The following is a 24,233-nucleotide window of genomic DNA, read 5'->3' as shown; positions in this document are numbered from 1 at the left end:
GTAGAGGTCCTGAATATACGTGGGAAGTCGAAGCTACAATGAAAGAAAAATACCCCTATTTATTTGAGTAAATCTCGGGTCGAGATTTATTTTAAGGGGGTGAGGATGTAACACCTCGAAATTTTGTGTCCAATGATGTGTTAACACGTGTCATTTGTTTACACGTGGCATCTATAATAAATAAAGGACTAATTTTGACAAACCTTGAAAGTATGTAAATTCGAGGGTTATAAATGTCAACAAGGGTAAATATACTGTATAGTATCCCTAAATAATGCTTAAACCTTCGAACGAATAAATTATAGATCGTACAAAAACAAAACGCGGAAGAAAGTGAGAGATTACAAACTACAGGGGTTAATTGTGTCAACATGTTTAATAATACCTCTGAGTGACCCTTTAACGTTCCAAAGACTTTGTAACGGTATTATACCCTCACTAAAATAATATATATGAATTTCGCGAAGTTTCGATATGAAACGAGAAAGTTACGACCGAATTCGTAGAAGAAGGGTTAAAAGCGTCAACAGTGAAAGCTAAGGCTTTCCAATATAATTAATAAATAAACCGGGGACTTTATAATGCGGGTAAATAACACGAGGCCCCTATCGGTAAATAACCGAGGGCCAAACCGCAAAGTTACCCCTTCAAAACCGAAAGGTCAGGCGAATCATTACGAAAGATTTCGTTATTAATGGCCAGATTCTGTAATCATTATAAAAGATTTGAGAAATTCAGAAAATATAACCTCTCGCGACCCGCGTAAGGTTTAGACATAAGTTGAGGCGGGCCGCGAGCCTCCTCACTAACTCGCCTGGTTTCTTAATCTTTAGGCGACCCGCATTATAATGTATGGGAACTCCCATGCGGGCCGCGTAAAGTGCCCAGATGCAGAATTGTTGTAACTACTTGGCTTTTGGAGCTTTTGAACGATCATGAGCCAACAAATGGGGCATGGGCACCCTATGCTCGACCCATAACACTTAGGGGACATCTACCCATCACCCCTGACTTGTTGTAGGTGTTTGTAATGATCATACATCCTTGACATTGGCTATAAATACCAAGGTTATGAGCATATGTTTACCACACCTCAAACAACACCTCTCTGATCATTCTAAGTGCTCCCAAGCATTCTCTTCTGCTCCATATTCAAGTACTAACTTCTGTAAGTTACCTTGATCATCCATAATTCAGTTTATGCTTAGTTTTTAGCTAAAACCAAACCGTCGTAACTACGGTTTGACTTTACAATAAATCAGTAATGGTTCAGTCTTATGACGAATCAAAAGTGGTTATGAGTTGGTATTTATGTGGGTAATAAACCTCTAAAATGGTTCCCCCTGATCACCACTCTAACTATGTCAAATGTCGTGTCAAACGTGCGGTTAAAAAGTCAACAGAAAGCTATTTTAGCGATTTATGCATAATCTGTAATGTATATGTTATGGAACCTGTTTTGACAATCATAAAACATGATAATAAGTATATAAACCTGTTTGCGCTCGTTTGAATCGATCATTTACTATATTGAACCGGTTCGGAGCCGAAAGTCGCATAAGTTTGACTTTTGCTTTGACTTCAGTTCTGACCCGTTTTAGTGAGGTATAAATATACCTTAGGACTCTCTTAGGACCAGGTCACATGTTGGTATACGCCTCTGTGGTCGGTTCATGAGTTATCCGAGACTTTTACGTATTTCCGTCATTCGCCTAAAAGTTGACCGTAACGGCCTTTTAAAATTAAAACGAGTATTTCGGACACGTGAACGGACCAAAACCTTGCTTGTTAAATTATAAGCATGTCCTTAAAGTTTCACGTCAATCCGAGGCCTAGAATGAGAGTTATGCTAAAAGGCGCACTTTTAAGAAAGTTTTGTAATTAACGGCGCAATTAGCATGACGCCCATCTAACCCAAGTTTTCGTCACCAAAACATTTACCCACTGTGGTAAAATAATATTTTGGGAATTTTAAAGATTTTTAATAATTTTTACCTTGCTCATAACCTGCGGTTATGGCTACGGTTCGGTTAATACCGAATATGCCCTTTTTGGCCAAAACGGGAGTTCTACAAGGTCTTTTGACCCGATTCCAGTTGCTACTGGTTTTAAATAATAAATAAAGTATTTTAAGCTTTATAAGATGTTCGGGAAACTCAGAATTCCTGTAGAACTCGAAAAGCCTTTTTAAAGTCTTTAAAATGACCGAAAAGCCCCTACGGGGCATAATATTAACTTAAACTCGTTACGGGCATTACGGAAGGTATCCTACTGATACCAAAATACTTTTAAGGCATATTGACTTAGGAAATAAGCGTAGGACACTTATGGTTAACCGTTTCGCCTATTTGCGCACACGGTACGGCTCATGAAACTAGTTTTCGTGCAATAGCCGATATGGGTCAAATTATATTATTTGAACCCCAAAATCCAGAGTATGAACCATAAACCCATATAAAACAAGTCACTGAACTTGTTGGGTCCAAATCATACTCCATTCTCGGTTTTCGCCTTTTCGTGCGAATTAACCATATCTATATATCGGAATCAACCGGTTTAAGCTACGGCTAATATAAGGACCGTTAGGATTCTAAGAGGTTAATTAAAACCTTCGTTCCAGATTAGGAGCCCCAGTAAAAGCTATCGGTGACTTGATCTAAATTAAGGATTAATACTTGCAAAGGTAAATACTTTAACTTATTTTCCCTATATGGGCTTGGGTTACGGTATATTAATACCGCTTGATTGAGCATTATATAATTCCATCGCTTAGGTGGTTAATTGATTAAATATGATCGGCTCATTTAAACAGTTTTGTTGCTTATAAGCCTTTGGGGGGTTTAATGACCGTTGTCCCGGATATCCTTGGCATCATTTTACGAAATGGCCACGACCATCGACATCCCGGTGTAGGCGTACACCCGGTATAAAGTGTCGACATTAAAATTAAAAGACGTAGCCGTTGGTTTTTGTACTACGGTTTTACGCAAACGTGGTGTGTCTATAAATCTTTAACCCGGCACGACCCGGGCTACTGAACGCATAAAAGAACATGTAAAACGTTCACAAGATCATTATGAATTTTCCCAAGTTATAAAAGAGTTTGTGCCTTGTGCATTCAAATCAATTTTAATAAACATTTTCAAATGTGTCAGTTGAATGTATTTACCAGTGTAAACTGACGTATTTTCCCCAAAAAGATTAAGTGCAGGTACCTAAACGTAATTGGCTGGTATTAGCTCCCTAGCGTCGGGATAAGCCTCGCAAGCTTGATTGCAGTATCTAATGGAACAATACTTTACCTTTATTTACGATCCACTGTGGATATTCAACTTCTGTAATACATTGATATTATCACCAGAGGCTGAAATATATATATTTATCTTATGCTTCCGCTGTGCATTATATAATTGTGTGGTTTGACTATATTGTTGCCAACATCGTCACGGTAATCCCCCACCGGGCCCACCGGTGAGACACGTGGAAATCGGGGTGTGACAAGTTGGTATTGTAATTTTAATTTCAGTACTAGAGTGTAATAGACGCATACTATATGTGTTTTGGTCAAAAATCAAGCAAAGATAATGCAACCAAATCTTTATGTGTGAGGTGTGATGCTTGAATTAATGAACAATATTAAGGATCACTCTGAAATGTAATGAACAAGTGACACAAAGATTTATACGAGGAAAAAGCCCTTGATCAAGAGTTGATCTCCGGCATAAAAAACCTCGGGTGATGGAAACTACCGATCACCAACTCAGATTAAACAAGAAAATGTATTACAACTTCGGATGATAGCGAGCTAATTACAAGGATCACTATAGTGTAAAGTGCAGAAAAGTATGTAATTGCCAAGTGAATTGTCAAGAGCTGGTGAGAGCAGTTGCGAGTGTGTGTGTTAAGCTAAAGATAGCCCAGTGTTTCTATTTAGCTCGCTATCCCCTTTAAAAATGGAAAATATCTAAGCTAACAAACATTCCGCATTTTGTACAAGTCCTCCACAAACTCCATAACGTCCACTTTAGTTAAGCACGTGCGGAATAAGTATGGAATATGCTCCAGGAATATCGCCAAGACCAAGTCCAAGCTCGTACTCCTACAAAACAAGATCATATACAAAGCAGGCAATCGTTAGTATAAGGATCACTATGATGATCCATGATCCTGATCCCACAATAACCTCTGAGGATCACTAATTCAATAGAATTGAGGATCACTAAGCCTGACAGTAGTTGAGGATCACTGATCATTGGAAAATCTTCCCCTAACAATTGCCCCCAAAATATAAGGAGTAAAATGTAAAATAACGAGTTATATTTTCTCATTCTTATCCGTAACCAACCAACAGATATATAGCCGTTGAATCCTGACTAGCCGTTGCTAACATGACGTCCTTGAGGTGACTATCCTGCAAAATCATCATTATAAATTGAAGTTAGAGATAAGGGTTGGAGGGCATTTAAATTCGTGCGTTTCATCCTTTAAATCTTCATTCGGAGACTTGATCAGGTATTTCCCTTTCCTTTCTCTCTTTATCTTCTCAATCTGTCTCTTCTTCTTCACCACCGTCATAATCAAGATGATGCTGAGATCTTCGCCGGCTAAGGATCATTGTAAGGATAGTCCTCTAAAAAGCCAGAATCATTAAAGATTCTGTGAAGGAACGGTGCTGCTTCACTGATCCACAGATAGACAGAGTTCGTCATTGTTTTCCAGCGAGTACCATTTTCAAACCATTTGATCCCACCGTTCTAAGTGATTCTGTTTCTGAAACCTGGGTAGCTTTTCCGGTCACCCCATTCACAATAGGATACACATACCCTTTTCCAGATTTCACCCAATCCTTCTTCTTTCTCACTGGCATCTCCTACATCCAAGCAATGCCTATGATCTGGAGGGTCTTGTATACCCTCGAAAGAATCATTGAGCAGCAAGGTATTGGTTTGGGAATGTCGGAGCTTGCAGAGATGTACGACCTCGTAAGCCATGGGTCTCACCGGTATCTACTCAAACATAAACCTGGTGAAGAACACCCCATCTTCAAAGCCACTAAGAATGACACCAACTGGAAACGGTGATTTTTCTTTGTCAGAAGGGATTCTATCCCTGATGGAAAGGATCTGCCTAGAAAATGGACCACTCATGGTAGGATAGAGGATCCTGAAAAGGATCACAGGATAACCTTGTTTCTGTTTAAGGATCACTAACATCCTTTTGTCTCTATTTTGCAGCTATTACTGTTGCACACCTCATCATAACACCTGCAACAAAGGAAAGGCTTGCTGCTTTCCGAAGACTTGATCCTGTAATAAGATCATTTAAAGCAAACACCCAGGATTCTCAAGAAGCATCCTCAGGTTGTGTCACTATGTCGAGTAAGTATCCATGTTTATATGTAATTAAATGCTTAAATTAAAATGAAATAAGGATACTTATCTGTTTTGGATGTGTAGGTGCTGGAAAATCTTCAAGATCTGCCTCCAAATTCAGTGTCACTGACCTTGACACTGTCCGATCCTCAAAGAAGAAGCTTGCTGCCAGTCCAACTGTCACGATCCCCAAGGCAACCACTTCTAAAGGCAAGGGTGGCAAGAAAAGGAAGACCTCTGAGGCTGACAATCTAGAAGGCTTGCCTCTGATCCGTTATCAGTTCCTTGAGTACTTTGCTGAGGTAAGGATCACTGACTTAGCTTAATTATCCTGCCCACTTGAGGATCATGTTATCCTAAGCTTTATATCGTCTTTTTGCAGAAATTCGCTGAAATCGAGGACTACGTAGGCAATGTTGAAGAAGTTGAGCTAAAGTACTCGGACCTCCAGAAAGTGGCGCTGCTCAAGGATCACAAGATTGCCTCCCTCGAAAAGGACCCCAATGATGCCAAAACCCAGACGGCTAAAGTTCTGATCAACGCTGACTATGAGAAGCACGGGCTCATGGAGGGTGCTAATGTCTCCGCTGCCATTGCCATGTACAAGACCAAGCTGCAGATGGCCCAAGAAGCTCAGGATCCTGATTTTGACAGGAGCAACTGGGACATGGAGGGCTGGAAGGCTAGGCTGGCTGAGTTGGAGGATGAAGAGGAGGCTGATGAGGTTCTAGCAATTGAGGCAACCGAGAGTGGCAAGGATCAGGCGGTGGAGAGGCAAGTGGAGCTAGAGGAGCTGGAGATGGTGATGCAGCGAAGGTGTAAGCTGCATGAATGGGCGATGACGGACATTTCTAGACGTAGCCGGAGCCCATTTTTTTAAGTTTGGTAGTGGTTTTTTGGTTATGATGTTTTTGTTGAACAATGGTTGGTCTGTAATAACTTTAGACAATAGTTTCTAGAGTGAAGGATCATGGATCCTTGAACAATAGGCATGATAATGGGTGGTGGATGGATCCTCTGTTTGGGGGATGAAACCACTCGTTATCCTTCCGTCTTTTATCTCCTGCAATACAAAGACCCGTAAACAATGGACACCCTTTGCCAACCCATGTGGACGGGCCACGTTTTGCTGGTAGAAACGTGGGTTGGCAATTTTGACAACCTTAAAGGGTTTAATGTTTTGTGAATAAAATAACTTTAACTTTTTGGCTATCTCCCGTGTTGCTATCCTTGTTAGTACTTTACTTTTCAATTGTTGCGATATTCATTTTGTTTAAACTTATCAAGTAAAGAGAAAACTTAATAAATATCCTCAAAAAGTTTAGGATATGATCAAGGATCACATATCCTATAGTCGACAAGTTCCGAAAGTAGTATATTTTAAGGATCATAAGTTCAGTTGTCAAAGTATAAGGGTTACTCAAATGAATAATGAATAAAATCAAAATAGTTAAGGATCATACCTGAGAATCCAAGTTAGGATCCTAACCTTTAACATTATAATTAGGATAACCAAAAGACAAACCTTAGTAGAAGGTAAGGATCAAGGATCCTTGGTCGTTTGTCTCCAAAAACCTGAAATAGGATACAACTTGGGACTAAGCCAATATAAGATAAGAGTTAGTAACTGGGGACAAGCCCAACAATTCTGGGGACAAGCCCAATATACTGGGGACAAGCCCAAAGGATAACTGGGGACAAGCCCAAAGGATAACTGGGGACAAGCCCAAAGGATCGTGTGTAAACTGGAGTATGGCCCTCATTGGCGACTATCCAAACTTAGTGACATAAAAATGCCAAAACCTTAGCTAACGTGAAAACGTTAGAAACCTTAGAACGGATGTATGGTACGTCTACCATTATACGTAGGATCCCGGATACAGCCAGTACAATGAAATTGTCAGCCCCTAAAGCGAGTACTGGTCCCATTGCCATGAACTGCACCAGGATCATCGTGCGCTGCTGGCGATACTGGGGACAGGTCCAAATTGGGGACTAGCCCAAAAAACTGGGGTCAAGCCCAAAAAACTGGATACTTGTGTGGAGACTTATCCTCTGCCAAGGATACACAAACCTTCTGCAAAACTTAGAAACAAGTGAAGGGAGGATAAAGGATACAGGATCCTTATCCTTAAGTATTTGATATATAAAAAGTTAAAGAGTTTGAGGTTAGATCATTACCATTACGAGGATCCTTCGTCGATCAAGGATCCTTCAAGGATCATCATTGGCTAAGGATCACGGATCCTTATTACATGAAGTATCTCTTCAAATGGACAGCATTCCAAGCTCTTGGTAACAAATCACCTTCCATTGTTAGCAAGCGATATGCCCCCTTTCCTGCTTCAGCTTCAATCAAATAAGGGCCTTCCCATTTTGGTGCCAACTTTCCATCAGCAGGATTGGTGGTATTCTGAAATGCTTTCCTTAATACCATATCACCAACTTGGAATTTCCTGATCCTGACATTCTTGTTGTAAGTTCCGGCCATCCTTTGTTGATAACTGGCCATCCTTATCCTTGCCAAATCCCTGAGTTCTTCTATAGTATCCAGGTCTTGAACCAAGTTTTCAGCATTTCTTTCAGGATCATGGATACTTGTTCTTGCAGTAGGAACCACCATTTCTGTAGGGATCACCGATTCTGCTCCAAATACCAAAGAGAATGGAGTTTGACCAGTAGCATTCTTGGGAGTTGTCCTATCAGCCCATAATACATAAGGTAGCTCTTCTGCCCATTTCCCTTTCTTGGATCCAAATTTCTTTTTCAAGTTGTTGATGATGATCTTGTTGGATGACTCTGCCTGACCATTAGCTTGTGGGTGAACTGCTGTTGATGTTATCATCTTAATCCCCCAGCAGTCACAAAAGTTAGTAGTTCTACTCCCAATAAATTGAGATCCATTATCACATACAATTTCAGAAGGGATACCAAATCTAGTAATAATATTTCTTTTGATAAAGGATATCACTTCTTTCTCTCTGACTTGAGCAAAGGCTTCAGCCTCTATCCACTTGGAGAAGTAATCAGTCATAGCAAGCATGAACACTTTTCCACCAGGTGCCTTAGGAAGCTTACCAACTATATCCATTCCCCATCTCATAAATGGCCAAGAGGAGCATATAGGATGCAAAAGTTCAGCTGGTTGATGAAGGATATTACTATGTCTTTGACAAGGATCACACCTTCTAGCATAATCCACAACATCCTTCTTCATAGTAGGCCAATAGTACCCTGTCCTCAGGATCCTCAAGAATAATGCCCTGCCCCCAGTGTGATTTCCACAATCTCCTTCATGAAAATCCTTTAAGACTTCTTGGATTTCAGGATCCTCAATACATCTTAGATATGGACCTGCAAGAGATCGTTTGTATAGCATGTTATTCAATATTGTAAATTGAGATACCTTAATTTTGAAAGCTCTGGGGTTTTCTCCTGTAGGGATCTCTCCATATTGAATATATCTCATGATTGGAAGGATCCAGGATCCTGATTGCGGAGCATCACTAGGTATGATCGCCGAATCCTCTCCTATTTCCATAGCCACATGATCCTCTATAGCAGGATTCAGGATGTGGATAATAGGGATTTTGATATCTTCTGGGATCTTCAAGGATGATCCTAAATTAGCCAGTGCATCAGCTTCTGTATTCTCTTCTCTTGGTACCTGTGTCAAACTAGAGGATACAAAAGAGAGTGCCAATTCTTTGACTATCTCTAAGTATTTGATTAGTTTTTCACCTTTAACAGCATAAGATCCATTAAAATGATTAGTGATTAATAATAAATCTACATGTACCTCAAGATACCTGATCCTCATATGCTTGGCAATTTGCAAACCAGCTATCAAGGCTTCATATTCAGCCTCATTGTTAGTAGTTTGGAACTCACAAGCTATAGAGTGGGGTATTATGTCCCCCTGTGGTGATTTTAGTAGTATTCCAAGCCCCATTCCTTTAACATTAGAGGCTCTATCAGTGTAGAGGATCCAAGGATCCTTAGTTTCCTCTAGCTGTTGGACTTCTAATTCAGCTTCCCTTTGCAAGTCACTACTGAAATCTGCCACAAAGTCAGCTAAGGCCTGGGATTTAATGGCTGTTCTAGGCTCATATCTGTTATCATAAGCACTGAGTTTCACTACCCACTTAGCCATCCTTCCTGACATATCAGGTTTCCTGAGAACATTCTTAATTGGAAAATTAGTCTTAACAATAATGGCATGAGTTTCAAAATAATGTCCTAATTTAGTGGATGCCATGATTAAAGCAAGGATAAGTTTTTCTAAATGTGAATACCTGGATTCCGCATCAAGCAAACTCTTACTTACATAATAAACAGGATGTTGTGTACCTTGGTGATCCTTAATGTTTTGGTCAAAAATCACTCAAGGATAATGTAACCAAACTTTATGTAAACGGGGTATGATGCTTGGTTAATTATAAAAGTAAAGGATCACTACTATGAGAAATATGCAAAGACACAATGATTTATACGAGGAAAAAGCCCTTGATCAATGTATGATCTCCGGCATAAAAAACCTCGGGTGATGGCAACTACCGATCACCAACTTCAATATGAGAAAAATATAGTTACAACTTCGGATGATAATGAGCTGAGTACAAGGATCACTATAGTTTCGAGTGTCTAAGCGTGTGAGAGTTGTGTTGTGTGTTCTTCCGAATGAGGAAGAGTGGTATTTATACAAGTGTAGGTGACCTATTTTAGGTAAAAAAGACTAATAATCAGCTCATTACCCCTTTAGAAATAAAAGACAATCTAGCCTAAATTGCCGCCCTTAAATCAAGCTAAGTTTCCATATCCTTTGCAACGTCTATCTTTGATTAAGCTCGTGCTATAATTGTGAAGACGTGTCCCTTGATTATGATGCTAAGAGCGTATCCTGCTAGATGTTCCTGCAAAATAATGTTGTATTACGCGAAGGTAACTGTTAGCATGAGGATCCTTTCAATGGTCCATGATCCTGATCCTGAAGTCCTGCTGAGGATCACTGTCTGCCAAAGAAACAAGGATCACTGGTTAGGATCACGTATAAGGATCACGTATGATAAAAATCTAGCCCTACCAATTGCCCCCAAAATATAAGAAGTTTATTGTAAATAAACGAGTTATATTTTGCTCTGATCTTATCTTCAACGGACTACTCGGATAACTAGCCGTTATAAGCAGACTAGCCGTTGTGATCATTACGTCACTGAAGTGACATCCCTGCGAATCATGGTTATAAATAGGAGATAGGGTTGGGATCACTCTGCATTTAAATTCGAGATAACTTCCCTTCATAATCTCTAGCGAAGATCGATCAGGTATTCTCTTTTCTTTTTCATTTTTCCTTCTCTTGCTCTGTTTTTCTGCTCCCCTGTTTTATTCTGCTGTGAGGATGTTGCTCCGAAATTCCCCTCACAAGGATCCCGAGAGGAACAGCCCCTTGAAAGGTCAAGGGATCCATAAAGATTCTTCCTCCGAGAGGTGCTGTTTCACCGATGCTCACATCGATAGAATTCGTCATTGTTTTCCGGTGGATGCTATCTTCAAATCTTTTACTCCCACTGCCTTAAGCGATTTTGTCTCTAACACCTGGGTAGTTTTTCCTGTTACTCCGTTCACCATAGGCTATACGTATCCCTTTCCGGCTTTCACCCAATCTTTCTTTTCCTTGACCGGCATATCTTACATTCAAGCCATGCCGATGATCTGGAGGGTTTTGTTTACCCTGGAAAGGATCATTGAGCAAGAAGGGATTGATTTAGGAATGACGGAGCTGGCTGAGATATATGATCTCACAACGTTTGGATCCTGTCGATATCTGTTCAAACGGAAAGCCGGAGAGGATCACCCTATTCTTAAGGTCACCAAGAATGACACGAATTGGAAGCGACGATTCTTCTTTGTTAGGAGGGATACCATCCCTAATGGGAAGGATCTGCCCAAGGAGTGGGCTACTCATGGTAGGATAGAGGATCCCGAAGGATCACCATCAGACTTGTCCCTTAGACTGAGGATCACTAACACTTTCTTTGTTTTTTGTGTGCAGCTATATCCGTTGCTCATCTCGAGTTGACCCCTGCTGCAAGAGAGAGAGTTCTAGCCTTCAGAAAGCTTGACCCTGAAACCAGAAGTTTTCAAGTTGCCACCCAAGATTCACAGGAAGTATCCTCTGCATCTGCCACAATGTCAAGTAAGTATCCTTATTTAAAAAGTAGTTTTATGTAAGATTTTTAATTTAGTCAGAATACTTATCTTATTTTGGTTGTGTAGGCGCTGGGAAATCTGCTAAGTCTGCTAAGTCTGCCTCCAAGTTTGGTATCGATGATCTTGCTAACGTCAAATCTGTGAGGAAGAAGAATCCGGCCAGCCCGAGTACCTCTGTCCCCAAGGCACCTGTGAGAGGGAAAGGAGGGAAGAAGAGAAAGACTTCTGATGCTGAGGGTCTCCAAGGATTTCCCCTGATTCGCCAGCAGTTTCTTGATTCAGTCAATGAGGTTAGGATCACTGCCCCTGTTGGTTATCCTGATGGTTTTTTGAGGATCACCTATGCCTGACGTTATATCTTGTTGTTTTTGCAGAAACTTACTGAAATAGAAACTTATGTTAGCCACGTTGAAGATCAGGATCGCCAAATTGCCGACCTCCAACAGATGGGTGTGCTGAAGGATCTCAAGATAGCCGATCTTGAGAAGGAGCTCCGTGCTACCAGGGATGAAGCTGTCAAAGCATTGATCAAGTTTGACTACGAGAAGCATGATATCACCCAGGATGCTAAGGTCTCTGCTGCGATAACCATGTATAAGATCCAGCTGCAAATGGCTGCAGAGGCTCAGGATCCTTCCTTTGACAAAGGCACATGGGATGTGGAAGGTTGGAAGGCAAGGCTGGCAGAGTTGGAGGATGATGATGATGCTGAGGATATCCCTATGCTTGAAGGTGGAGATGCTGGTAAGGATCAGGGTGAAGCAAGTGGAGCTGGTGGTGATGGTGCAGCGAAGGTTTGAGCTGCAAGATTGGGCAATGATGGAAACTTCTAGACATAGCCGGAGCCCAATTTTTTAATTTTGGTAGTAGTTTTTGTGGTTGTTGGTGGTTTGTGAACAATTTATGGTCTGTAATCTTTGAACAATAGTTTTTAGGGTAAAGGATCCTGGATCCTTCGAACAATAGGTAGGATTACAAAAGGTGGAGGGATCCTCTGTTTGGGGGATGAAGCCTTTGTGATCCTGCCGCTTTTACTTTCCTGTACCTGCTAAGACCGCATAGACAATGGACACCCTTTGCCAACCCATGTGGACGGGCCACGTTTTGCTGGTAGAAACGTGGGTTGGTAATTTTGACAACTTTTGAAGGGTTAATCCTTTCGTTAATAAATAAAATCTTAAACTTTTGTCGCTTATCTTGTGTTATTATCCTTTATTTATCTTTTTATTTTCCAGTTTGTTTTAGAAACATATTTGTTAGAGTAACGAGAGTTGAGCAAACCATGTTCAAGAAATTTAGGATATGATCCTGGATCAAATATCCTATAATCGAAAATTTTCAAGGTAGTTTATTTTAAGGATCATAGGTTCAGTTGTCAAGGTCTAAAGGTTATTCAAATGAATAATGAAATTAAAAATAGTTAAGGATCATACCTGAGGATCCAAGTTAGGATCCTAACCTTTAATCGGGATAACCATGAGTAAAACTTTTAATGGATAGTAAGGATTAAGGATCCTTAATTGTTTAACTTCGAAAACCTGAAAAATGGAACATAACTTGGGACTAAGCCAATGTAAGAGATAAATTAGTAACTGGGGACATGCCCAAAGGATAACTGAGAATGATCCCGGAGGATCACTGGGGACAAGCCCAAAGGATAACTGGGGACAAGCCCAAAGGATAACTGGGGACAAGCCCAAAGGATCGTATGTAAACTGGAGTATGGCCCTTACTGGCGACTATCCAAACTTAGTGACATGAAAATGTCAAAACCTTAGCTAACGTGAAAACGTTAGAAACCTTAGGAACGGATGTATGGTACGTCTACCATTATACGGAGGATCCTGGGTATAGCCAGTACGATGAGGTTGTCAGCCCCGGAAGTGGGTACTGGTCCCAAAGACGTGAACTATATCAGGATCGTCGTGCGCTGCTGGCGGAAACTGGGGATAATCCCAAGGATAACTGGGGACAAGCCCAAGGATCTGCGTTGCTTTTGAAGATCTTTGACGATATGCTGTAGATACCTGAACTATCATAACTCAAATGGTTCGTGAGAAGAGGATGAAGGATACATGATCCTTATCCTTTGGTAAAAAGTAAGGAAACGTAAATGTTTTAAGATAAGGATATTACCAGAGTAAGGATCACTGACATCACCGGGATCCTTCGAGGATACTTTAGTGTAAGGATTGATAGTGTTTTGGAATGCTTTTCTCAGCACCATATCTCCGACTTGGAACTTCCTTATCCTAACATTTTTGTTGTAAGCACCAGCCATTCTTTGTTGGTGGCTTGCCATCCTTATCCTAGCCAGATCCCTGATTTCCTCAATAGTATCCAAATCCTGAGCCAGTATTGTAGCATTCTCTTCAGGATCACGAGCACTTGTTCTAGCAGTTGGGATCACCATCTCTGTTGGGATCACTGCTTCTGCCCCAAATACTAAAGAGAAAGGTGTTTGACCAGTGGCATTCTTGGGAGTTGTCCTATCAGCCCATAGCACATAAGGTAACTCCTCTGCCCATTTTCCTTTCTTGGATCCCAGCTTCTTCTTCAGATTGTTGATGATGATCTTGTTGGATGATTCTGCTTGGCCATTGGCTTGTGGATGAACTGGTGTTGATGTTATCATCTTGATTCCCCAACTGTCACAAAAGTTAGTAGTTCTGCTTCCAATGAATTGGAAACCATTATCACATACAATTTCAGAGGGAATGCCAAATCTAGTTATAATGTTTCTTTTGATAAAGGATATAACTTCTTTTTCTCTGACTTGAGCAAAAGCTTTAGCTTCTATCCATTTAGAGAAGTAGTCAGTCATGGCAAGCATAAATACTTTTCCACCAGGTGCTTTAGGGAGCTTGCCAACTATATCCATCCCCCATCTCATGAATGGCCAAGAGGATGGTATGGGGTGTAGCAATTCAGCTGGTTGATGAAGGATATTGCTGTGTCTTTGACAAGGATCACATTTCCTAGCATATTCTATAGCATCCCTTTTCATGGTTGGCCAGTAGTATCCTGTTCTAAGGATCCTTGAGAACAATGCCCTGCCCCCAGTGTGGTTTCCACAATCTCCTTCATGGAAGTCTCTCAACACTTCTTCAATTTCAGGATCCTCGATACATCTTAAATATGGTCCTGCAAGGGATCGTTTATATAGCACATTATTTAAGATTGTAAATTGAGATACCTTGATCCTGAAAGCTCTAGGATTTTCTCCCAACGGAATCTCTCCGTGTTGCAAGTATTTCATGATTGGTGAGACCCATGATCCTGCATAAGATTGAGCTTCTTCACTAGGGATTACTGCAGTATCGTCTTCTATTTCCATGGCCACCTGATTTTCAATGGCAGGAGCCAGGATATGGATGATAGGGATACTTATATCTTCTGGAATCTTTAAGGATGATCCTAAGTTGGCCAATGCATCAGCTTCCGTGTTATCCTCCCTTGGTACCTGTGTTAAGCTGAAAGAGACAAAAGAGAGTGCCAATTCCTTGACTATCTCTAAATATTTGGTTAGTTTTTCACCTTTAACAGCATAGGATCCATTAAAGTGATTGGTGATCAATAATGAGTCTACATATACTTTAAGATATTTTACCCCCATATCCTTAGCAATTTGCAAGCCAGCAATTAAGGCTTCATATTCAGCCTCATTGTTAGTTGCTTGGAACTCACAGGCTATGGAGTGGGGTATTATGTCCCCCTGTGGCGATTTTAGTAGTATCCCGAGCCCTGTGCCCTTGACATTTGAGGATCCATCAGTGTGTAGTATCCAAGGATCCTTGGTCTCATCCAGCTGTTGGACTTCCAATTCTGCTTCTTTTTGTAGATCACTACTGAAATCAGCCACAAAGTCAGCTAGTGCTTGGGATTTAATGGCTGTTCTTGGCTCATATCTTATATCGTGGGCACTAAGCTTTACGGCCCACTTAGCCATTCTTCCTGACATCTCTGGTTTCCTGAGGACATTCTTAATTGGAAAGTTAGTTCTAACAACAATAGTATGGGTTTCAAAATAATGCCTTAACTTAGTTGATGCCATGATTAATGCAAGAATAAGTTTTTCGAGGTGTGAGTACCTGGATTCGGCATCAAGTAAACTCTTACTTACATAGTAGATAGGATATTGTGTACCTTCGTGATCCTTAACAAGGACAGCACTTACAGCGGTTGAGGATACCGCCAAATATAAGGATAACACGTCTCCTTTTTCGGGCTTTGATAATGCTGGTGCTGAGGACATATATTCTTTAAGGGCTTGTAAAGCATTCTCATGTTTCTCAGTCCATTCAAATTTCTTGTTCTTCCTTAGGATATCGTAAAATTCTTTACATTTTTCTGAGGACTTTGATATGAACCTGTTCAGAGCTGCTATCCTGCCTGTTAGCCTTTGCACATCCTTAGCATTGGCAGGGGACTTGATGTTTACTAGTGCTTTAATTTGCACCGGACTTGCTTCAATGCCTCTCTGAGTTACCATATATCCTAGGAATTTACCTGCCTTAACACCAAAGTGGCACTTTGAAGGATTAAGCTTCATGTTATAATTATCAAGGATATCAAATGCTTCCTCCAAATCCCTTAGGTGATCCTCAGCTTTCTTTGATTTGACTACCATATCATCTATGTATACTTCCATAGTTTGTCCAATTTGATCTTTGAACATCATATTCACCAGCCTTTGATATGTTGCACCTGCATTTCTTAATCCAAAAGGCATGGCAATATAACAATACAAACCTGTTGGGGTCATAAAGGCTGTATCCTCTTGGTCAGATGGTTCCATCTGAATTTGTTGGAATCCAGATGATGCATCCATAAAGGTTAACAGTTCATGCCCCGCTGTTGCATCCACCATGGAGTCAATGTGGGGTAATGGGAAAGGATCCTTGGGACATGCCTTGTTTAAATCAGTGAAATCGACACATACCCTCCACTTTCCGTTTTTCTTTTGGACAACGACCACATTGGCTAACCATTTTGGATATTTTACCTCTCTGATCATACCTGCTCGAAGTAGTCTCTCTACTTCTTCTTGGATAATGGCATTCCTTTCCGGTGCAAACTTCCTCCTTTTTTGATGGATTGGTTTGATAGATCTGTCAATGCCAAGTTTGTGAGTAATAATATCCTTAGATATACCTGTCATATCTTCATGTTTCCAAGCAAAGGTAGATTTTCTTCTTTTGAGGAAGGATATTAAGTCTTCTTTCATCTTGCCAAGGATCCCTGATCCGATATAGATTTTTGATTCAGGATCACTAGGATCCAAGAGGATTTCGTCCACATCTTGTTCCCTTGCCTCCAAGACATTCCTCGGAGGATACTGTAATTGCTATTGCTCCCTTGGCTTCGAGGTTGGCTTCATGGACGAGGTATAACAATCCTTAGCCTCCTGCTGATCACTGTCGATCTTGATTATTCCCCATGGGCTAGGGAGCTTCACACATTGATGGTAGGTGGATGGGACTGCTTTCATATCATGTATCCAAGGCCTGCCAAGGATAACATTGCAACAAGACAAACAGTCAATAACGCAAAATTTCTGGTAATTATGTAATCCTTCCACGTAGATTGGGAGTTTGATGTCCCCCAGAGTTTTCTTCGTTTCTCCACTGAATCCTACAAGCACGGAGGATCTTGGTGTGATGTCTGATTCTGGGATTCCCATCTTCTTCAGAACATCAAGCTGGATAATGTTCACTGAGCTTCCTCCATCGATAAGGATCCTGCGGACAAAATGGTTAGAGGTAAAGAGAGTGATCACTAAACTATCATGATGAGGATCCTGAATGTTAATGCGATCATTCTCATCAAACGTTATCATCTTCCCTTCTGAGACACTTGATGTTCTAATAGGCCTTTCTCCATTATCCATTTTTGACTCCTTTGCATGTCTTTTGGCCGCCGAGAAGGATGTACCACAGATGTCTGATCCTCCGGAAATAAAGTTGATCACTTGTGCATTTGCCGGAGGTGCTGGAGCCTTTTCAGGGATCCTTTCAGGATCCTGAGTCCTTTGCTTTTTTCTTCCCAACAATTCTTTCAGGTGCCCCTTGCTTAATAGATATCCAATCTCTTTTCTTAAAGCTATGCATTCTTCAGTCAGATGCCCGAAATCCTCATGGTATGCACACCATTTTGACTTGTCTTTAGTCCCGGATGGTTTATCATTCTTCCTGGGCCACCTAGCTTTTTCACCTAGATTCTGCATTGCAAGGATCAGTTCATGATTATCAACGGAAAAACAATATTCTGAGATTGGAGGATAATCTTCATCATCCTCTTCTTGGTCAACAGCATGCACATTCTGGTTCTCATTTCTATGGTAGGATTTGAATTTGTTGTTCTTGTAGGAGGATCCTTGCTTCTCCTGTTTTGAGGATCCTACTTGTCTCTCCTGGATCCTCTTGTCATCCTCTAGCCGGATGAACCTGAGTGCTCGAGTTCTTACTTCATCTAGATTCCTGCATGGTGTCATAACAAGATCATCATAGAATAATGAATCCTTAAGCAGTCCCATTTTGGAGGCTTCAACAGCCGTAGCCATATCCAAGTTGGGAATGTCCAAGGATTCTTTACTAAATTTAGTTATATAATCCCTTAATGATTCATTATGATTTTGAGTTATCCTGTACAAATCACTAGTTAATCTTTCAAATTTTCTACTACAAGAGAATTGGTTATTGAATAAATTAACTAAATTAGCAAATGAAGTAATAGAGTAGGGGGGAAGACTTAGCAGCCACTTAAGAGCTGATCCAGTAAGAGTGGATCCAAATCCTTTACGTAGGCATGCTTCTTTCAGTTTTTCTGGGATAGGATTGATCTCCATCCTCTCCCTGTATTGTGCTATGTGCTCTTCTGGATCCGTTGTACCATCATACAGCTTCATGGTAGGGATATGGAACCTTTTGGGTACCTCTGCATCACAAATTGGTGGTGCAAAGCGAGATACCTTATGGCTTCCATCTGCAATCTCTGGGATAGGCTTGACTACCCCTGGAACGCTTGAGATCATATCTTTTAGTTTCTGCAATTCCCTGGCCATAGCATGATTGACACCTGTATCCTGCATGAATCCATGGTTAGTGGTAGGATAATTATTTAAAGTGTTACCTCCCATTGGGTTCAAGTTAGGGAATCCATATTGCTGGGATTCCGGAACAAAGGAGGGACCAGTGGAAGCAATGGTCTGCATTGGAATGAAGTCCCCTTGATGGACATCTAGACTTCCTGTTTGCAAACTTTTTAGGGATCCTGGGACCTGGAAGGATCCTGGTATCTGGAAGGATCCTGGTATCTGGGATGATCCTGAAACGAAGGAGGATCCTTGACCCTGGGACGATCCTGGAACAAAGTAGGATCCTTGACCCTGGGATGATCCTGGAATAAAGTAGGATCCTTGACCCTGGGATGATCCTGGAACAAAGTAGGATCCTTGAAACTGCTGTGCTCCCGGATAGGCTCCCGAATTCATGAGGGATCCCATATGCTGGGGATAGGATCCTGCCGGCTGAAAGTGTGAGCCAGATGCCTGAGTCATTGCTGTCGATCCGAGGTGCAATCCTCTTGATTCTCCCATAATTTGCACGTCTGGAATTCCTGATGGCTGAGAAGTAATCATTGGAGTATCAAAGCTCAAAGACTTGGGCATCAGTGGGGAATGATCCTCTGCCGTTTTTTCTGTCTTTTGAGATCTCCAATTTCCCTGAGGATCCTTTCATTAGTTTCATCCTGCCGCTGCATACGATCCTTCATCTGCAAAATCAAAGTAAATACATCACTAGTACTGGGAATATAAGAATTCATAGCAGAAGGAGATGGAGTTTTAGGATTAGTAGGAGTTTGTCTCTTCTCAGCATTCTTCTGGGATCCTGCCGGTGGTGGAGGCAGAATGTTCTGGGACGAGGTGACTGCAGACATTGCCTTGGACATGTTTTTCAATGATGAAGCCATGTAATTCTATGAAATGATTTCGAACAAAAGGTTTTCTTATGAATGAAGCACCAATTGCCCCACGGTGGGCGCCAAACTGTTTTGGTCAAAAATCACTCAAGGATAATGTAACCAAACTTTATGTAAACGGGGTATGATGCTTGGTTAATTATAAAAGTAAAGGATCACTTCTATGAGAAATATGCAAAGACACAATGATTTATACGAGGAAAAAGCCCTTGATCAATGTATGATCTCCGGCATAAAAAACCTCGGGTGATGGCAACTACCGATCACCAACTTCAATATGAGAAAAATATAGTTACAACTTCGGACGATAATGAGCTGAGTACAAGGATCACTATAGTTTCGAGTGTCTAAGCGTGTGAGAGTTGTGTTGTGTGTTCTTCCGAATGAGGAAGAGTGGTATTTATAAAAGTGTAGGTGACCTATTTTAGGTAAAAAGACTAATAATCAGCTCATTACCCCTTTAGAAATAAAAGACAATCTAGCCTAAATTGCCGCCCTTAAATCAAGCTAAGTTTCCATATCCTTTGCAACGTCTATCTTTGATTAAGCTCGTGCTATAATTGTGAAGACGCGTCCCTTGATTATGATGCTAAGAGCGTATCCTGCTAGATGTTCCTGCAAAATAATGTTGTATTACGCGAAGGTAACTGTTAGCATGAGGATCCTTTCAATGGTCCATGATCCTGATCCTGAAGTCCTGCTGAGGATCACTGTCTGCCAAAGAAACAAGGATCACTGGTTAGGATCACGTATAAGGATCACGTATGATAAAAATCCAGCCCTAACACTTAACAAGGACCGCACTTACTGCTTTTAAGGATACCACTAGGTATAAGGATAATATGTCCCCCTTTTCTGGTTTCATCAAAGCGAGGGCTGAGGATAGGAAATCCTTAAGAGCTTTAAGGGCACTTACATGCTTCTCAGTCCATTTGAATTTCTTGTTTTTCCTCAGGATGTCATAGAATTCCTTGCACTTTTCTGAGGATTTGGATATGAACCTGTTTAAGGCTGCGATCCTGCCTGTTAATCTTTGCACATCCTTAGCATTGGCAGGTGATTTAATGTTCACAATAGCCTTAATTTGCTCTGGACTTGCTTCAATGCCCATCTTAGTCACCATATAGCCTAGGAATTTACTTGCTTTAACACCAAAATGACACTTGGAAGGATTTAGTTTCATATTAAATTTATCAAGGATATTGAATGCTTCCTCCAAGTCTTTAAGGTGATCCTTGATGTGTGTAAAATGCAACATATAAATTACATCAAATAAGGCATAAAACTAACCCTTTTTAAGTACTAATGTTGGAAAAAGTGTGTTTTTGTCTTCCTTTTGTATTTTCAGGATTAAATGAGCTCTAATTAACAAAAGAAGCAAAAAGGCAGCTAAATCTAACATAAATACAAGAAAAGGAACAAAAGTGGATTGCCCGACCCGTCGACAGCTTCCTCCCAAGCAAAATAGAGAAGGCAGAAGACTGAACACGCCCCGTGCTCAGCGAGCACGGGGCTGTGCCCAAGAAGCAGCAGAAAAGACAAACCTGTAGAAGCTTCTATTGCTCACCACGGGGGCGTGCCCAGTGAACACGGGGGCGTGCCCAAAGTACTGCAGGCGCATTAATTGTAATTGCGAATTACAATTAATGAGGAGAGATAGTGTCAGACGGGCACGAGGCCGTGCCCAGGCCTCTGTTCAGCCTATAAATAGGAGTGCTTGGCTTCATTGCAACTCATCCCTTGGCACACCACCTCTCTCACACTTCATCCACCACCCACCACCATCACAACACCATCATCCACCACCATCATCCATTGTCCATCGTAGAGTGTGTGAGTCGTCTCGGGATCCAAGATTGATCGTAAGAGTTCTTGACAATCAAGGCCATGTTTGCCTAAGTCTCTTACATCACTTGGTGAAGACAAGTGTTTAGTATAATACTTTTTATTTTTAATCCTTTGCACTTTTTATTTGGTTTTGTATTAATGACTTTAATAACTAGTTCTTATGTTGAAGGTGACTTTTCCTTATCGTTTGTCCATGGTGTCTTGGCATTATTATACTGTCTATATAAAATAAAAGATTTTCACCATTCATATCTCCACGGTCTATATGGAGGTATGTTAGCTACCTGGTTGGGGGTTAAGGGAACGGTTTGGTAAGGGTCTTGCCCTTGTTCAGCGTTTAGAGGTCCTGCAAGGGACCTGGGTCAAATTTAGTAGGACCTCCTTCAATACCCAAAGGTATTGGATGGCGGGGGTCCAAACTCTTTGATCCCCTCATAAGTTAACTACTATTAATACTATAATCCAGCTATTTAGGACTGTATCCTTGCTGACTCAGACTATTTAGTCGAGGGTAACGTCACCTCCAAAAGAGGGGCCTACCATAATTTGCATTAATAACTTAATTCATTATCTTTCAATAATCCGACCCTTTAGGATTGTATCCTTGCTGACTCAGACTACTGGGTTGAGGGTAACGTCGCCTTCAAAAGAGGGGCCTACTACAATAACTAAGATAATCTCTTAAACAAGTGCAAATGTGCGAAAATAATCAAATATTATACTAATACACGAGTCGGATCCAAGTGATTCATCTTGTCTATCTGTTTTTCTTTTTATCTTATTTTTCAGCATTTAGTTAGTTTTATTTTCTTAGTTTAAAAATCTTTTTTTTTTCTAACATTTTGATTTGATTAGACGTTGAGGATAAACCGGTACTAAAAGCTCTTGTGTCCTTGGACGACCTCGGTATCTTACCAACACTATACTACGTTCACGATGGGTGCACTTGCCCATATGTGTGTTTAGTGTTAGTAAATATCGTGTTTTAAAAATTTAAAACTTGGCTAAAATAGTGTAAAAATGGCTTAAAATATATATCTAAAACATATATACACTAACATGCATCAAGTTTTTGGCGCCGTTGCCGGGGGCACAAGGATTTTAAGAAAGTTAGGAATCAACGGCCTAATCATATTTTTTTATTTTCTTTTTAATTTTTTTAGGATTTTCTTAGTTTTTCATCTTCTGCAGAGCTCAGCACGGGCCGTGCCTGGTCGGACATGGGCCGTGCCCAGCATTGTCACTTGCAGTTTTTAGTTTTCCAAGTTACAGAAGGCTGACCACGGGGCTGTGTCGGTTCAACACGGGGCCGTGTCTAACTTTCCAGTAACTGGGATCTGGAAAACAATCACTGTAACTCTGACCACGGGCCGTGTTCATTGAGCACGGGGCCGTGGTGAACCTTCTGACCAGCATTCTTTTCTGTTTATGTTGCAGGATTTGGAACCAGACGCCAACCCTACGTAGTGTATGAGCTCCAGTTCTAATAAGGACATGAAAGAACCTCTACAAGAACCCGAACGCTTTCTCAGAAAAAGACTAAAAGCCAAAAACCAAGAGAAAGTTTCGGGGACCCCACTTCCAATGGCGGACCAACGTACCCTCATGGATTATCTACGACCCACCGTAGGTAACCTCGGCGCCGCTATCAATGCACCGAATGTTGAAGCCAATAACTTCGAACTTTGTCCGCATTTGATACAGATGCTTCAGAACTCCGCAACCTTCCACGGGCTTGCGGACGAGGATCCCCATCTACATATTACTAATTTCTTAGAAATATGTGATACCTTTCGGATCAATGGAGCATCAAATGACGCCATCCGCCTCCGAATGTTTCCTTTTTCACTAAAAGACCGAGCAAAAGCTTGGCTTAACGCCCTCCCAGCTGGATCGGTAAACACCTGGGATGAACTAGCCCAAAAATTTCTATATAAGTATTTCCCTCCCGCTAAAACGGCTAAATTAATGACTGAAATTAATACATACTCGCAAGAGGACGGGGAATCCTTATATGAAACTTGGGAAAGGTTCAAGGAGCTATTGCGAAAGTGTCCACATCACGGCCTTGCGATATGGCAACAAGTGTCCACTTTCTATAATGGGCTGTTGCCACACACAAGGCAGACACTGGACTCTAGCTCCGGGGGACTTTTAGGTAATCGTCGCCCACATGAAATATATAATCAAATTGAGGAAATTGCTCAAGCCAATTTTCAGTGGCACACTCCTCGAGGCAATAAATCCATTGCCCCGGGCGCCCATATGATTGATGAAAGCACTTCTTTACAAGCCCAAATCGAGGCCCTTTCTTCAAAAATAAAAAAATTGGAAATGACAAAAACGGTCTCGGTTATGGCTTGTGAAGGGTGTGGTGGGCCACATGAAAATTGGAGTTGTATGAAAGAAACAGACGATTAACAAGAATCGGTAAACTACATTGATAATAGACCTAGGCCGTCGGGTCCTCCAACGGGCACCTACAACCAAGGGCGGCGAAATCACCCTAACCTTGGTTGGAGAGAACCCAGCAATGGTAGTAACCAACAAAACGTAAACCAACGAACAAACTTTCAACAACCAAGAAATGAGTCACAAAATTTCCCTCAACAACAAAGTGGACGAGAAAGGCTTGAAGATACTATATCTCGCCTCATCTCTGACACTGAAAAGAAAAACTCGGATAGATTTCTACAATTAGAATCAAATTTTAGAAATCAACAAGCTAGTATTCAAAACATCGAAAAACAAATCAGTCAACTAGCACAAAATTTCTCCGAGAGACCACAAGGCGCGTTACCAAGCAATACCGAAACAAACCCA

The 24,233-nt window shown here is 41.1% G+C and overlaps 1 non-coding gene across 1 annotated transcript; it reads right to left on the bottom strand.

Moving 5' to 3' along the window:
• Positions 1–23,372: 23,372 nt before the first annotated feature.
• LOC118487864 lies at positions 23,373–23,479 on the bottom strand. Its single transcript, XR_004882807.1, has one exon. It is a non-coding gene; the product is annotated as a small nucleolar RNA R71 (small nucleolar RNA).
• Between the last annotated feature and the right edge of the window lie 754 nt (positions 23,480–24,233).

This window comes from Helianthus annuus, chromosome 15 (genome assembly GCF_002127325.2).
Source record: "Helianthus annuus cultivar XRQ/B chromosome 15, HanXRQr2.0-SUNRISE, whole genome shotgun sequence".
Taxonomy (NCBI): Eukaryota; Viridiplantae; Streptophyta; class Magnoliopsida; order Asterales; family Asteraceae; genus Helianthus; species Helianthus annuus.
The sequence above is the reverse complement of the archived record's forward strand: the minus strand, read 5'-3'. Positions and strand labels throughout refer to the sequence as shown.